Genomic DNA, 16946 nt, shown 5'->3' with positions numbered 1-16946 from the left:
ACTTCAGGATGCATTTGTGCTGGGAAAATATGTAAGTAATGATATCTATGTTCCCAAGTTGCAAGTCAATCCAAACGGGAATCGTATTGTTGGCTTTACAAAGAGAGGTCTGAAATTGAATGAAAAAGTGCGTAATTTGGTACTGAATGGCTATAGAGATGACATTGAATTGTTAAGCGCCCTTAGCTGATTTGTTAAATTTATATGGGACCTGAATCCTCCTCAACCCAAAAAAAGGCCCAGAGGAGAATTCATGGACATACCTTTGATCAGAGCACCCACAAACATAAGAAACAACTCAATAAAAATCTTTGTGATCATAAGGCACAAAATCTTGACTTTTGTACCTATTTGCGAGAAAAAAAACAAATTAAAAAACTATAGACATTGCTCACGTGGGCATCGTCAGCTATGGCACATAAACGATGGACAAAATATGCTAATTTCATTACTACCTGATTACAGTCAAAGCTTTTGGGCATTAATTAATAATCAGTCTATATCTCATAGTAGCGGCCAAGCGTGTATACTACCAGCATCTACCTGGGAGACTTATTATACTGAACAAATGGTAAAAGGTAGGACATCCCCATCTAAGATAGATAACGCAATTGGATGGAACGTATACATAGAAGAGGAAGAGATTCTGAATTTAATTACATCAGCTTCTAAATCTCGAGCTGCTGGCCCAACCGGATTAACTAATCAAATGTTCCATTCAGACCCTGCCAAATAGTCTACAGTTTTGTCACAACCGTTTGAGAAGATTGTGCTGTGTAAAGCTATTCCACCCTCCTGGAAACAGGCGATCATAATTCCAATTTTCAAAAAGGGCGACAAATTAGATCCAGTCAACTATCGCCCGATCGCCTTGATGGATTGTGACAGCAAAATCTTCTTGCGTTTAGTTTTACAAGACCTACAAAAATGTGTCTCCAGCCATTAAATCCTTTCTAAGTTCCAAATAGGATTTCGAAAAGGCCTGTCAATAATATTAAATGGCCTTACTCTGAACACCTTGCAAGCTCAAAGACAGACAAAAGAATCATTGCAACATACATCACATTTATTGATTCATCAAAAGCTTTAGATCTTGTTGATAGGTCAAAACTATGGCAAGAATTGAAATTATGGCAAATCCCTGATGGTCCGCTACAAATAATTATTGCCTTACATGATAAAACATCAATTAATGTAAAATTAAATTTACAAGGTAATCCTTCAACTAAAATATTAACAGACAATGGCGTCAGGCAAGGATGCATACTTGCTGCTTCACTTTTTAACCTATATCTAGCAGATTTGGATCCATTCTTAAAAAATGTCACTTTTGCATCCCTAACTATTGGAAATATTAAGATACACATATTGGTTTATGCAGATGATATTGCCCTCATTGATAACTCTCCACTGAGTCTAAACCATCTTATATCTGCAATGGAGCTATATGCCAAAGAAAATGATTTAATAATTAACCCTTTAAAATCAAACATAATTATGTTTGGGAAACCAACCAATAAACTCTATGAACATCAAAGGAGCATAGTAGAGCAAATATTACTGTTAGTTAAAAAGTAAAATATCTTGGTCTGTCTCGCAAGATGAATCATTCACTTCAAGATCTAACAACTGAACTTGAGAGTAAAACACAACAATTTATGTGTCAGTTAAAGAAACTTCTATGGACCTATTGTAGATTTTCTTTAATGCTATCTATAAAATTTTACAAAGGTAAAATCGTTCCATCACTTCTATACGGGGTGGAATGTACTCCTTATGCTCGGAACATCAATTGGGATTTATATGAGGGTCGACTTTGGTAAAAAAACGTATCTCTACCTCAGTCTTTATCCATCTCGAGGCTGAGATTTGAATTAGGTCTTCATTCCTTTCATTCCCAATTTCAATGGAAAATATTAGCTGCTTACTGCCTACATTTGATACCTCCTTATAAATCGCTGGATGTAGATATCAGAGACAGTACGCTCGCCTGTGAAATAACTTTTATCTATCTAATATCTGTGACAACGCTGACAAAATTCTACAAGAATGCGAATGTACATCACAAACATTGATAGAAAATCCAGATAAGGCCAAACAAGCTCTTTTCCTATCAGATTGGAAAAAAAACTAGACTGCAGATTATGAATAAAAAAAACATCAAAAACTTTGGCTTATGTGAAAAATCAAGCTCATATGTTTTACAATATATTAGAAAATGTCCAAACCATGTATGGCGTAATGAGTTATTAAGATTTCACCTAAATTTAACAAAAACTAATCAGACAAACCGCATCTGGCAAAAATTAGAGTACTCTGCGGGTGAATGTACCTTATTTAATTGAGGATTCCTACAAGATATGCAGCATATACTGATTTCTTGTTCATTTACTCTAAACCTTAGGGTCAAATATTTTCCTGGTTTTGTCCATGATGAGATTTGGTTATTGATGCAAGATTGTTGGCATAGATTCTCTGCAGGAAAGGAGATTCGATTATCCATAGCATTGCTAAAAACTTTGAATAAATTGAAATGTATACAATTGCCGCTTTAAGTATTATGTATAGGATTAATTCAAGTCGTATATTTTTTGCAAACAATATCATTTTCCTCTTTGCTTGCTACTTTCTTTTAAATGTGTTTTTACAAAATGTATTTTTTTATTTGTTCTTTACTTTTTTTATCACTTATTTGAACTTTTGTAAATGAAATTAATGCAAATGTGTAAAAGGTCCTTTTTGTGACTAAAGCACAATAAAATAGTTTTTAAAAGTACGTTTTCCCTTTAGTTTTGCTTTCACCGGTCGGCTGTGCCATAGCTTGCAGTCCAGATCCTTAATGGCTCATGGCTTCACCCAGCTTCCGTGGGTCTCCCTCATAATGTCTGTCAGATGTTAGGAGTTTAAACTTCCCAACAGCTCGAAGCAGTTTCCAAAGACTAGACCACACAGTTCGCTTGTTGGCTCTAGTCATCTTTATGACTCTGTTCATTTTTGTTTTATTTATTTATTTATTTATTTATTTATTTATTTATTTATTTATATCAATTTGTATAGCGCTGTAACAGAAGTAGGTACAAGAGAATTAGTTACAGGCCTGAAAAACATAATTAGATATACATGTAGCATTATGATAAAGCAGGAGCAAGTGTGGAGTGAGTTAGTTAAACAACCAAGTTTTGAGTGCTTTGTGGAGAGCAGGGTGGGACTGTTCATAGCTGAGGGTGAGCGGAAGGAAGTTCCATTGTCTGGCGGCAATGAATGGGAAGCTGGCACCACCTGCTCTGGCGCGTTTGACTCTATGGACCATGAGACGGTGGGTGTATGGGGTTCTGGTGAGTTTGGAGGAGCTTGATCTGACAACTTTTTGGGAGTGGTATGATGGGGCCGTGTGCATGAAGCACTTCTGTGTGATGGCAAGTGTTTTAAACAGGACGTGTTCTTTAATGGGGAGCCATCGTACTTCCCCTCTTGCTGCAGAAATGTGTTTTCTTTTGGGGATACCAAGTGCAGCTCGAAGAGCGTTATTCTGGATTGTTTGCAGTTTGAGTATGTTTTTGGATGAGGTGCCATTGAAGAGGACATTGCAATAGTCCAGTCTTCAGCCAATTATCGGTCTGACAATGGAGAGGCAGTTTTCGGTGGTAAGGAATGGTTTGGCCACATTAAGAAGCTTAGTGGAGTATGCTGCAGATGAGGAGATGGCGTTGACTTACCTAGATATGGAGAGGATGGCATCAAGGTAAATGCCGAGTGGCTTGACCGAGGGTGAGACTGGGATTTGTATGTTGTCAATGATGAATGATGAGTATTGAGTGTTAAGTTTCTTTAGTGTCTCTAGGGGTCCTACAAGAAGGAGTTTCCTTTTGTCCATGTTAAGGCAAAGCCAGTTGGCCTCCATCCAGGCCTGAATGGTGGAGTAAACTAATGTGAGAGCCTTGACATCTCTTTTATATTCCCTTGAGAGTAGGAGGAGGACTTGAATATCTTCGGCATAGTTGGTATATGCTATGCCGATGGAGTCAAGAATGTCAAAGACTGGTTGGGTGAAGATGTTATAGAGAGTGGGAGAGATACAGGAGCCCTGTGGGACTCTGCATAGTATGGTGGCTGGATATGCCGGGGCCTGGTCTGAAAAATCTCTCATGACTCTACCTTCTAGGAAGGAGGTAATCGAGGTGGTCGCTTTGGGAGAGAAGTTGGCAGATGTGGAGAGATGGTGACATAGGGTTTTATGGTTTACTCGGTCGAAAGCAGCAGATAGGTCCAAGAGGAGGAGAAGGGCTGGCTTGCCTGAATCTTTAATTTCAACCAACTGTTTTTTTAGATCCAGTAGGGCAGTTTATGTGCCATGGGCTGGGTGAAAGGGCAAGGATACTGTGCTATTCAAGGAATTGATCGACCTGTAAGTATGCTGCTTTATCAAGGATTTTTAGCAGTAAAGGGACAGTTGTTATGGGCCTGTAGTTGCTGGGGGATGTCGGGTCCAGAGAGGTTTTATTTAGAAGTGAGCACACCATGCTTCCTTAAGGCGAGAAGGGACATGCCCGAGGCAAAGGAGGCATTCATGAAGGCATTGAGGAATGGAGCTAGGGTGGCTGCGCAGTCCTTGATGATCGGGTCCGGGCAGACATCACCTTTACAGTTGGATGGTTTGAAATTTTTCATGAGTGTGAGAACTTCATGTTCAGTGATATCCTTAAAGGTGAATGGTGGACGTCTTGCTTAGCTATTTTCAAAGTGGCTGTGTCTTTGGTTAGGTGTAGAGGTGTGATAAGAAGGTTCTGGTTGATCAGTATTTTACTGTGTAGAAGGTCTATTTTGTTGAACATGGCCGTTTGTATGTTAGAACACTGGGTTCGATCCTTGATGAGGGCCTGCGGGGGTGGAGCTGGGGCTTCAAGTTCTCTGAAAATGGCAAAGATGTCTTTGGACCCTGAGCTGGCATTGGCATTTCTTTCATTGAAGGATGTGGCTTTCACTAGGATAATTGCCTTTTGTATTGCTTTTTCTATTGCTTGGATAGCCTGTTGAATTCTAGTTTTGATGACCCTTGAGAGTTTGTTTGCCATGTTGTCAGGGCAGCTCATTTCTTGTTCCGGAGTGCTAGTAGCTCTGCGGTCAACCAGGAATTGACTTGTCTTGTGGGTTTGCCCTTCCGAGAGACTGGAGGGGCTTGGGCAACAACTGCCTGTTTTAGGGTGGAGTTGTAGATGTCAACCAGTGCAATAGAATTGTTGGAGAAGGGGGGTTTTAGCACTTGGGTTTTGAGGTAGGTGAGTAGGTTTTCTTCAGTTAGCTTCCTAGAACCCCTGGCTAGAGTTGGCGGTAGAGGTGTTGCTATGCATTTTGTCTTAATCGGTGGGGGGATGTGTAACGCTCACCTGGTTCCCACGGGGGCGCTGGTCTAGTCTGGATTGCTGTGGCCTCTTCTAGCGTGATGCGCAGGACCCGGAACACCGATTGGACAGGACCTCCAAATCGTGCTTGCCTGGCCCGTAGGAATATCCTTCTGCAGATGAGAAAGGGGATTAACAGTCTGCAGAATAGTGTGCTAGCTCCCCCCTACCCCCCTTCATTCCTCTCTAACTTCCTCCAAACCCTGGTTTAAGCTTACCTTATGGTTTGGAAGGATGAACTCTCCATCCTGCTTCTGGTGCAGGGGCGCGCGTTTGTCCAGTTACTTCACTGGTTTACAGAATGGCGCTGGCAAAATCCACTTGACTTTCCTGAGCGATGCGCCGTAAGTATGAAAGTTCAAAGTTCAAGTGAGGCCCCCTTTATGTTGTCTTTCTAACCTGTGATCTGTCCTCTATTTCAGGTGCAGAATGAAGGCGATGCGTCGAGGGGTTAAACTGCCGAGGTGAGTAATGATGAGGGCGATCCCTCTAAATGTCCTTATCATTCCCCAGAAATGTCTCTTGTCCTTTCCCCATAGGGGCCGGGGTACGGTACCTGCCAACGGGACGGCGCCGACCCAAAATGTGGAAGAAAAGCCGGTAAGTATTATGGCTGTTAATCAGGCTTTCCTTCTGTGTTCCTTCTGCTCACCTTTTGTTTCTTCCTCTCTCCCCTAGGTGCAGAGATGTGGCGTCCGATGCTGACAGCCGCGATGGAGCCGGGAGATGTCTCGAGGACAGGTGAGTAAAGCGTGGTGCTGCAGCGAGCAACGCAATGCTTTTAAATGGAAGTCTTTCTTCAGGGATGCTGGCGAGAAGATTCCAGATGCAGGTAAGAAGTTTGAAATAGTCCTTGGTTTTCACCTTTCTCTTCTCTTCCTTCCTTGCAGGTCTTCCAGGTTCGAGGCGGGCGTGGCTGGAGTCCAGGAGCAGGAGCAGACACGGTGAGCGTTAAGCTGCAGGAAACAGAACAAAGCGAAGCATGAGCTGCTGTCTGGGCGTGGCTTAAATAGCCTCCAAAGAAGTCCCAGGTATGTATCCTTCCCCAACTAGGTATGTATCCTTCCCTGGCCACGCCCGAGTGCAAAAATAGTCCCTATGAAAAAATAGTCCCTTTCAGCCCTCAGGGAGGCCTGAAGCGTGCAGCATGGTCTGCATCAGGTAAGTGCACAAAACACCTCCCTTTATGAGCATGGCGCCTATGGCGCCAGGACTGAGTCCAAAGAGCCCCTATAAGGGGCCGCTGGGCTTTTACCCGAGGGCATGATGCCTGCTTCCGGGGGTGTTGGGCCTGGCCTGGTGCTCCGGGGGTAGGCATCATGACAGCACTCCCCCCCAAGGCCCCTCCCAAGGTCGTTCCTTCTGGAAGTTTCGGTTTGTTTGGGAAATTCCGATGGAACCTTTTTACCAGCCAAGGTGCATGTACGTGATCACTGGGTTCCCAAGACCTTTCCTGAGGCCCGTACCCTTTCCAATCAATTAGATAGAAAAGTTTTGATTTTGAGATCTTAGAATCCAAAATGTTCTTCACCTCGAATTCAGACTCCCCATCTATCTGAATCGGTTCTGGTGGCTTTGTTAATCTGGTTCCTGGGTGCACTGGTTTAAAAAGTGACACATGAAAAACGGGGTGAATCCGCATGTTAGCCGGTAGATCGAGCTTGACTGCCACTGGGTTGATTATAGCTTTGATCGAGTAAGGGCCTAAATACCTTGGACTAAAAGTTCGAGGCCCTTTGAGTGATAGGTGTTTGGTAGCCAACATACTTGATCCCCTATTTGGTATGGAGGCGCCTCTCTTCGATGCAGATCAGCATTCTTTTTGTATTTCCCTTTCGCATGTTGCAAATGTGCAGTTGCATCCTTGAAGGCTTGAGTAATCGTAGAATGCAAATGGTCCACTGCGGGCATTTCAAGGCTCAGAGGTGAGTCCAAGACTGAAGTACGAGGGTGATGTCCATATAGGGTATAAAAGGGGCTCTGACCAGTTCCAGGGTGTATCGAGTTATTGTATGCATATTCAGCCACCCATAAAATGTCCTTCCAATTACCCTCCGATTGGTGCAACATACATCGTAGATATTGTTCAAGGGTCTGGTTCGTTCTCTCCATCTGACCATCGGTCTGTGGGTGGTGGCTGGTCGAGAGTCTTACGTCGATTTGTGCCAGTTGACAACACTTTTTCCAAAAATGAGAAATAAACTGGCTTCCCCGATCGGAGACTAGTATGGACGGGAATCCATGCAAACGGATGATATTTTCGAGGAATTCCTTGGCAAGAACAAAGGCTGAAGGTAATCCTTTCAACGGAATAAAGTGGGCCATTTTGGAAAATAAATCCACCACGACCAGAATAGTATTGTAACCATTACAAGAGGGCAGGTCCGTGATAAAATCTAGTGACAGGGTGTGCCAAGGTGCTGGTGGAATGTCTAAGGGCTGAAGAAGACCGGTGGGTCTTGTCTTTTGACCTTTGTTTTGGGCACAAACTCCACAGGACATCACGAAAGATTTAATATCCTTTCGCCAGGAAGGCCACCAGAATTGTCGTTTAACCTTTTCCTTTGTTTTGGCAATGCCAGGGTGTCCTTCCATCAGGGTATCATGATGACGGGAAATAACCAGTTCTTGCAATTCCTTTTCTGGCAAAAATAAGCGTCCTTGGAAGTAAGGTAAGCCATCCTTGACTGAAAAGTTAGACCCCCTTTTGATCCAATCCTGCAAGGCTGAAGAGTCCAGGAATTGTTTCACTCGTGCTTGAATGTCTTCAAGGGTTTGTAAAGTGGTTATCCCCAAAATTCTTTGTTCGGGAATTATCGGCACAGGTTCTGAGTTTGTGTCTATTTCTTCCATTCCAATTCGGGATAGAGCGTCCGCCTTACCATTCTTATAGCCGGGGCGGTAGGTGATTACAAAATCGAACTCAGCAAAGAACAAAGCCCATCAGAGCTGTCGAGACGATTGAGCCTTGGCAGTTTTTAAATATTGTAAATTTCAGTGATCAGTGATCACGGTGATGGTATGCCGGGCGCCGAGGAGATAATGCCGCCAAGCCTTAAAGGCGGACTTAATGGCTAATAGTTCCTTATCGGTGATCGCATAATTTATCTCCGGCGGCGAGAACTTTCTGGACCAAAATGCTACGGGGTGCAGTTGGTTGGTTTCAGGGTCTCTCTGAGACAGGACAGCTCCCATGGCTAAGCTGGACGCGTCGGTTTTGACTATATATGGGAGATCGGGATGCGGGTGCTTCAAATTAGGTGCGGACGTGAACTTAGCTTTCAACTCCTGAAAGGCCTGTTCGGCTTCCTCGGTCCATTCAAAACATTTATTTTTTCGCAAGAGTGCAGTGATGGGTTGCACCACACGTGAAAACTCCGGGATAAACCTGCGATAAAAGTTGACAAAACCAAGCATGCTTTGGACACCTTTCACCGAACTAGGTGATGGCCATTTGAGGATGGCATCCACTTTCCGTGAATCCATTCGGACCCCTTTAGGTGTCAGGATGAATCCGAGAAACTCAACCTCGGTGGTATGGAAAACACATTTTTCCAGTTTGGCAAACAGTTTGTGCTGGCGCAGTTTCTCTAGGACGGCCCTGACATGCTTTCTGTGATCAGATTCCGAAGAGGAGTACACAAGAATGTCATCGATATACACGACAACACAGACATTGATGAGTTCCCGAAGGACATTGTTCATGAAGAATTGGAAGGCTGCAGGCGCGTTGCACAACCCGAAAGGCATCAACTGGTATTCGAATAGTCCATATTTTGTACGGAAGGCCGTTTTCCATTCGTCGCCTTCTTTTACTCGTACCAGATGATAAGCCCCCCGGAGATCTAACTTGGTGTATATGCAAGCGTCCTTCACCTGGTCAAGGAGTTCAGGGATCAGAGGCAGAGGGTAACGATTTTTAACAGTTATCTGGTTTAATGCGCGGTAATCGATACAAGTTCTAAGGTCGCCTTCTTTTTTAGGCACGAAGAACAAAGCTGAGGATGCCGGGGACTTTGACGGGCGAATGAAACCATTGGCGAGGTATTGATCTAAATATTGTCTCAAATGCAGATTCTCTGGTTCAGTAAGGGCGTAAATCCTGCTACAAGGGGGTTGTGCACCGGGAACGAGATCGATTTGGCAATCGTACGATCTGTGGGGAGGTAACGTGTTGGCCTGTTCCTTTTGGAAGACGTCCTGAAAGTCTTGGTACTCTGGAGGTAGTTGCACGGGGACAGAGGTTACTGATGCTAGATTAATCTTTGGATTTTCTGGGTAGCAGGTTTGTGCAGAATCCGGGAAGGTTATTCTCTTTGCTCGCCAATCAATTCGAGGATTATGTGTTTCTAACCAAGGGATTCCGAGAATAAGCTGAAACTGTGGAGCCTTGATTACATCAAACAAAACTGCCTCCCGATGGCCATCCGGACCTACAAGTGTCACCTCAGCTGTGGAATGTGTTACCGGTCCAGAGGCAATTTCGGTTCCATCTACTGTGGTGATGACATCTTTGTTGGTTTTAGGACGCAGAGGGAGGTTTATCCTAGAGACCAATTCTTGATCCACATAGTTTCCTATAGCCCCGCTATCGATGTATGCCTTAATAGCATGCAACCGTTTAGGCTGTTCCGGATCTACGAGGACCATTGGCACAATGAAATGCAAGGTCTGAGAGTTAGTTTTGAAGCTCGGCAAGTGGACCCCTACGCTTGCCGGGCGTGGTCGTTTCCCGATACAGAGTTTCCATGGATTTTATCAGCGGCTCCTACCACCTTCTTGGGCGGCTTAACTGGGCAATCTCGTAGAAAGTGTCCAGAGGACCCACAATAAAGACATAATTGCATCTGTCGTCTTCTTTCCCGTTCTTTTTGAGTTAGGGGTCCTTTAACCCCTCCGATTTGCATAGGCTCCGAGGCATCAGCCCCCTTGGGGTTAGCGTGGGTCTTGGCCAACACCCGGTTTTCAAACTTGGACCGATCTGCTTTTCTGTTTTGCAGCCTGTGATCCAATTGGACCACTAAGTCTATATATTCAGTGCATTCTTGGGGCGGATTTACAACTTGTGCCAGGACATCTTTAAGTTCTCCGCGTAGACCTCGATAGAATAACGTGATTCTTTTATCCTCTGGCCAACCAGTTTCCACAATTAGTGTATTGAAGGTTGCAATGTAGGATAGAAGGTCTTGATTGCCCTGTCGCAGAGATAGAAGTTAGTCATCCTGAGCCTGTCCTTGGGAGTGTCCAGCAAATAACCTTTCCATGCTTGTTTGAAATCCTTGAAAATCACGAAGAATCGGGTCATCTTGAGTTATGAGTGGGACTGACCAATCGGCAGCACAGCCGCTGAGATATGACAACACAAAGGCTACATTGGTCTGATCATTAGGGAAGGCCCCAGGTCTGCATAGGAAGTGCAAACGACACTGATTCATGAATACGGCAAATCGTTTGGGGTCCCCAGCAAAGCGTTCAGGTGGGGCCAGCGGCATGTTTCCAGGTAGATTAATCTGCACCGGGTTACTGGAAACCATAGGAGCGGGGTTCCCCCCGGAACCGGGTAAAGGAGTTTGTCCAGCTTGACCTTGCAAAAGCTGTCTAGCCAGGTCATCAGCTCTATCCTTTATTACAATCACTTCCCTCCTGAGGGCACTAGTCTCTTGACGAGCGGCGTGTACTTTGGCCCGTAATTCCCCCAGTAATTGGGCCAACTGGTCAGTTTCGGAAGATTCCATAGCGCCTGGGTGGGAATTTATAGGAAGGCTTCACATTCTGTAACGCTCACCTGGTTCCCACGGGGGCGCTGGTCTAGTCTGGATTGCTGTGGCCTCTTCTAGCATGATGCGCAGGACCCGGAACACCGATTGGACAGGACCTCCAAATCGTGCTTGCCTGGCCCATAGGAATATCCTTCTGCAGATGAGAAAGGGGATTAACAGTCTGCAGAATAGTGTGCTAGCTCCCCCCTCTCCCCCTTCGCTCCTCTCTAACTTCCTCCAAACCCCGGTTTAGCTTACCTTATGGTTTGGAAGGATGAACTCTCCATCCTGCTTCTGGTGCAGGGGCGCGCATTCGTCCAGTTACTTCACTGGTTTTCAGAATGGCGCTGGCAAAATCCACTTGACTTTCCTGAGCGATGCGCCGTAAGTATGAAAGTTCAAAGTTCAAGTAAGGCCCCCTTTATGTTGTCTTTCTAACCTGTGATCTGTCCTTTATTTCAGGTGCAGAATGAAGGCGATGCGTCGAGGGGTTAAACTGCCGAGGTGAGTAGTGATGAGAGGGATCCCTCTAAATATCATTCCCCAGAAATGTCTCTTGTCCTTTCCCCATAGGGGCCGGGGTACAGTACCTGCCAACGGGGCGGCGCCGAAATGTGGAAGAAAAGCCGGTAAGTATTATGGCTGTTAATCAGGCTTTCCTTCTGTGTTCCTTCTGCTCACCTTTTGTTTCTTCCTCTCTCCCCTAGGTGCAGAGATGTGGCGTCTGATGCTGACAGCCGCGTTGGAGCCGGGAGATGTCTCGAGGACAGGTGAGTAAAGCGTGGTGCTGCAGCGAGCAACGCGATGCTTTTAAATGGAAGTCTTTCTTCAGGGATGCTGGCGAGAAGATTCCGGATGCAGGTAAGAAGTTTGAAATAGTCCTTGGTTTTCACTTTTCTCTTCTCTTCCTTCCTTGCAGGTTTTCCAGGTTCGAGGTGGGCGTGGCTGGAGTCCAGGAGCAGGAGCAGACACGGTGAGCGTTAAGTTGCAGGAAGCAGAACAACGCGAAGCATGAGTTGCTGTCTAGGCGTGGCTTAAATAGCCTCCAAAGAAGTCCCAGGTATGTATCCTTCCCCAATTAGGTATGTATCCTTCCCTGGCCACGCCCGAGTGAAAAAATAGTCCCTATGAAAAAATAGTCCCTTTCAGGTCTCAGGGAGGCCTGAAGCGTGCAGCATGGTCTGCATCAGGTAAGTGGCCAAAACACCTCCCTTTATGAGCCTGGCGCCTATGGCGCCAGGACTGATGTCCAACATGAGCCACTGAGTCCAAAGAGCCCCTATAAGGGGCCGCTGGGCTTTTACCTGAGAGCATGATGCCTGCTTCCGGGGGTGCTGGGCCTGGCCTGGTGCTCCGGGGGTAGGCATCATGACAAGATGGAGGAGAAGAGAATGAGATGGTTCTCCGGCCATGGACATGGGACATTGGAGCCAATTGAGGATTGGCAGTTATGGTCTGCTATCTAGTCCAGGATGTGGCCTATGATGTGTGTAGGGTTTGTGATTGATTGTCTAAAGCGCAGGGTCTCTGGTACTTTAGCAAGTGTTTTGGCTTGAAGGTCATTAGGATCGTTGAACCCTAAGTTCAAGTCTCCTAGTGGAATGGTCTTAGACGAGATGTTTAGATTGTCGGATAGGATGTGGAGGAGGTTCTGGTGGAAGTCCCCTATGGGGCCTGGAGGCCGATACACAATATGTAAGGTGATGGTGCAGTTGTGGGAGGTAGATAGTTTGAGGGCTATGTCATCACTGTTTCCTTCGAAAGAAGTGTTGATCTGTCTGAGTGATATGGATTATTTGGCTGTGAGAGCTACTCCGCCCCCTTTTGCCTGTGGGCAGTCTTGTCTAAAATGGTGTATCCTTGGGGGAGAGCTAGGGAATTGGCTGGGCCAGAGGCTTCGTTAAGCCAAGTTTCAGAGATTGTGAGGAGGTCAAGTTTGTGGACAGTGAGCAGGTTGTGTATGTCTAGTCCGTGCGCTGGGAGGGAGCACACATTGATCAGAGCACATTTTAACAGGATATGGGCTGTGTTGGGTTTGTGAGGTAATTTGGGGGATGGCCATTGTCCTTGGTTGGAGGTGTTGTGGGGGTGGTAGTACGTGGTACAGGTGTGGGTTTGGTCACCAGGGGAGTAACTATAGGAGTAGACAGCATGGGATGTGGATCACCAGTGCTGGGCTTACACAGGAGGGCGTTTGCAGGCATATCAACATTAGCAGCAGGAGCAATCATACAGTCGCTAGCCATGCTCAGGGTACACGGGGGGCATTTACAGGTAGAACATCATTTACAGCAGGAGTAAGGGTGCAGTCGCAAGCAGTGTTAAAGGTATAAGCATAATTTACAGTAGTGGTACTGTCACTGGCAACGCTTGCGGGACCCTGGAGGGCAGTCACAACTAAAACAGCATTTACGGCAGGAGTAGGGGTACAGTTGCTAGCATTCCCTGAGGTACATAATGTGGTATGCACTGTCATTCCAACTTTGATGGAGGTAAAAGTGGTGCAATCGTTGGTAGTAAGGGAGTTTGGCAGTAGAACATTACCTAGTGCAGTGGCATATGGGCATTGGCTATTTGCATGGAGAGTCTTCAGATGCAGTGGTGCTTCGTTAGGGTTGGTAGATGTGGCGAGGTGTGATGGAACACCTGGTGGCTTAAGATGAATCTCTTCAACGGAAGTAGCGATGTGCAGGAGCGTGGGTGTGCTTTCGAAGGAGAAAGGTGGGTTACCTAGGGTCATGGGGATGCTAGCTGTGTGTTTCCTCGTTAGTTTAGGAAGGGACACCATGCAGAATCGGTTGGTGAGTGCAGAGATGTGTGGGTGGATGGCTTGGCTTAAGAGGCAAGCTGTCAGCGGGCGTGCTGAAGTGGCTTAGTGGCTTGGGGTGAGGGTGAGGCTTAGTTTGGCTTGAGTAATAGGTAGCTTGTTGTAATGCTGACAGTCATATGAAATTAGTATAGGTCTTTGGGGGCCATGTGTTTGGAGGGAGTGGGGAGGCGTGGTGCGGCTGGGTGCTGGAAGGTTTTGTGGGTAAAGCGTATTACTCTCGCTATCAGTGGCTGAGGTCTAAGATTGATGTTTGTTTGTTTGTTTCTTTCTTTATTTTAACTTGCGCCGGACCCAAAGGTATCAGGGCGCGAAGATAAGAATACTTTAGGATTACAAGTTACAAGGTTACACAATCACAAAAACATACAGATTAATGACAAAAACATGCAGATCAATGACTATATAGCAGATAATAGATTTACATAGCAGATAGATACAGTGGAAAGGTTGGTTTGGCTATTGGTCAGTTGGTTGGTAGGCTCACCTATGGCTCGTTTTCTTTGAGCCACTTTATGTAGTTTGATCTGAAGTGTGGGCATGTTTGGTGAAGTCTTAAGGTCGGCAGGAGGGAGTTCCACAATTGAGCAGCTTTGACCGGGAAGCTGTTCCCTCCAATTGTAGTCATTTTGAAAGGGCGAACTGCGAGGCAGTTCGCATAGGCATTTCTCATGGGTCTAAATGTGATTCTTCTTTTGAACCTCTCTGAGAGGTAGCTGGGTGCTAAATTACTGAGATATTTGAATGTTAGGGATGCCGTTTTAAGTTTAATTTTGTTTGTCGTGGCTAGCCAGTTAGATTTTCTGCTGAATATTGAGATATGTTCTCTTTTGGAGATTCCTAATGCCGCCTTAATGGTGGTGTTTTACAGTATTTGGATTTTCTGCGTGATGTATTTTTCGCACCTAGATAGAGAGTGTTGCAGTAATCCAGTTTGGACAGTACATGTGCTCGTGCCAGTGTGGTGCAACTAGTTGTAGAGAGGTAGGGTTTAGCTGACCGGATTAGCTTACAAGTGTAGGCTGTGAATGAGGCCATAGCGTTCACTTGTTTTGCTAAATTTAAACTGGCGTTGAGGTAAAAAGCTAGTATTTTTGCCTCCTTGGCAACTTTGATTATGTGGCCGTCTATGACGAAGGTTGTCTAGTCTTGACTGAGTTTCTTGATGTTGTGTGTAGACCCCAGTATAATGAGTTCCGTTTTGTCATCATTCAGGCATAGACCATGACGGGCCATCCATGCCTGGATGATGAGGTATATCTTGTTCACCAAGGCCAAATCCTGTTTGAAATCCCCAGAAAGTGGGATGAGAATCTGGGTGCCATCTGCATAGTTTGTGTATGTGACGCCCAGATGGTCTAAATCATCAAACAGGGGCTTAGTAAAAATGTTATCCATGGTGGGGCAGACACAAGATCCCTGGGGCACACCACATGTGATGGGCACAGGGTCGGCAGTTGCTGAGGTGGAGAAGACCCTCATTGTTCTCTCACTGAAGAATGATTTAATCCAAGCTATGGCTTGTGGCGAGAAGTGAGCTGCTGATTTTAGATGGTTGCAGAGCACTTTGTGATCCACCAGGTCGAATGCTGCTGAGAGATCCAAGAGGAGGAGTAAGGCAGTTTTTCCTTGGTCTCTCATCTCGTTAATCTGGGCTTTGAGATCCATAAGTGCTGTTTCAGTACTGTGCTGTGGTCAGAATCCAGATTGCCTAGTGCCTAGGAGATGGTACATCTCCAAGAATTTTTGGATCTGTAAATATGCCACTTTATCTAGAATCTTTAGTAGAAAGGTCACCGTAGGGATGGACCTGTAATTTGTTGGTATCGCTGGGTCTAGTGTTTGCTTCTTAAGGAGCGGCAGGACCCACGATTCCTTAAGGTTGCTTGGTGTGGTGCCTGAAGAGAATGAAGAGTTGATAAGTTTAAGTAATTAATGGGCATAGGTCTCTGGCAGCATCTTTTATTATTTGAGCCGGGCAATTATCGCCTCAACAATTTGATGGTTTCAGAGATAGGATTATTTTTTCGAATTCCAGTATGGAGACTTTAGTGGAGTTAAAGTTATGTTCTGGTTTGGCATTGGTGGGTGAGTTGTTAGTTTGGATGGTTGTCGCAGGTATGTTTAGTTTTTTTCTTGTCAATTTTGATTTGGAGTGTGGCATTTTTGTCATTTAGGGCCTTCTGGATATTAAAGCACCAGGTTTTATTTTTGTCACAGTTATCTGGGACTGAGATAGGGTTCTCTAGTTCCTTCAGGATTGTGAAAAACTCATTAGTTCCTGATTTGGGTTGCATTATTCCTTTGTCGAAACTTTCTTTTTTGGCTCGTTTTATTTCTGTTTTGTATTTTGTGGCGATGTTAATGAGGGAGGCTTTATTCATTTCTGATGGAAGTAGTCTCCATGCGGATTCACACTTGCGTTTTCCTTTCCTTAGTGTTTTTAGATAAGGGTTAAACCAGGCCTTTAAGTGTGATCTAGGTTTGCTATTTCTTAGTGTTAATGGGGCGATAGTGTGCAGGACATTGGTCATGACAGTGTTAAATTTGTTGACTAGAGATAAGGGATCTAGTGAGCCCGGCAGAGAGTTTAGGGTAGGGAGAATTAGTGGTAATAGCCTGTCTGCTGTTTTTTTTGTTCCTTGTTAGTGTAGGGGGTGCTGGGGTATTATATTAAGGTTGTAAGATTTTTACATCTACAGTAAAGGATATAAGGGCATGGTCTGTCCAGGCTTGTGGGCAGACGGAGGTGATAGTAGTGTTACAATTGTGGTCAGCCACACAGTGAAGTGTCCGGCCTTTCTCATGGGTCAGCTGTGTCACTCTTTGGGTGAAGGCCAGCTCTGACAGGACATTGGCGATATTTGATGCTTGTACATATTTTTGCTTGTTAAAGCCTAGGTTCAGATCTCCTAGTAAGAGGGCTTGTGAGGAGTTTTTCAGGTTATATGAAAGGATAGT

The sequence above is a fragment of the Ambystoma mexicanum genome, chromosome 4p, assembly GCF_040938575.1.
Source record: "Ambystoma mexicanum isolate Mex_15411 chromosome 4p, UKY_AmexF1_1, whole genome shotgun sequence".
NCBI lineage: Eukaryota > Metazoa > Chordata > Amphibia > Caudata > Ambystomatidae > Ambystoma > Ambystoma mexicanum.
This window is presented reverse-complemented; position numbering follows the sequence as displayed.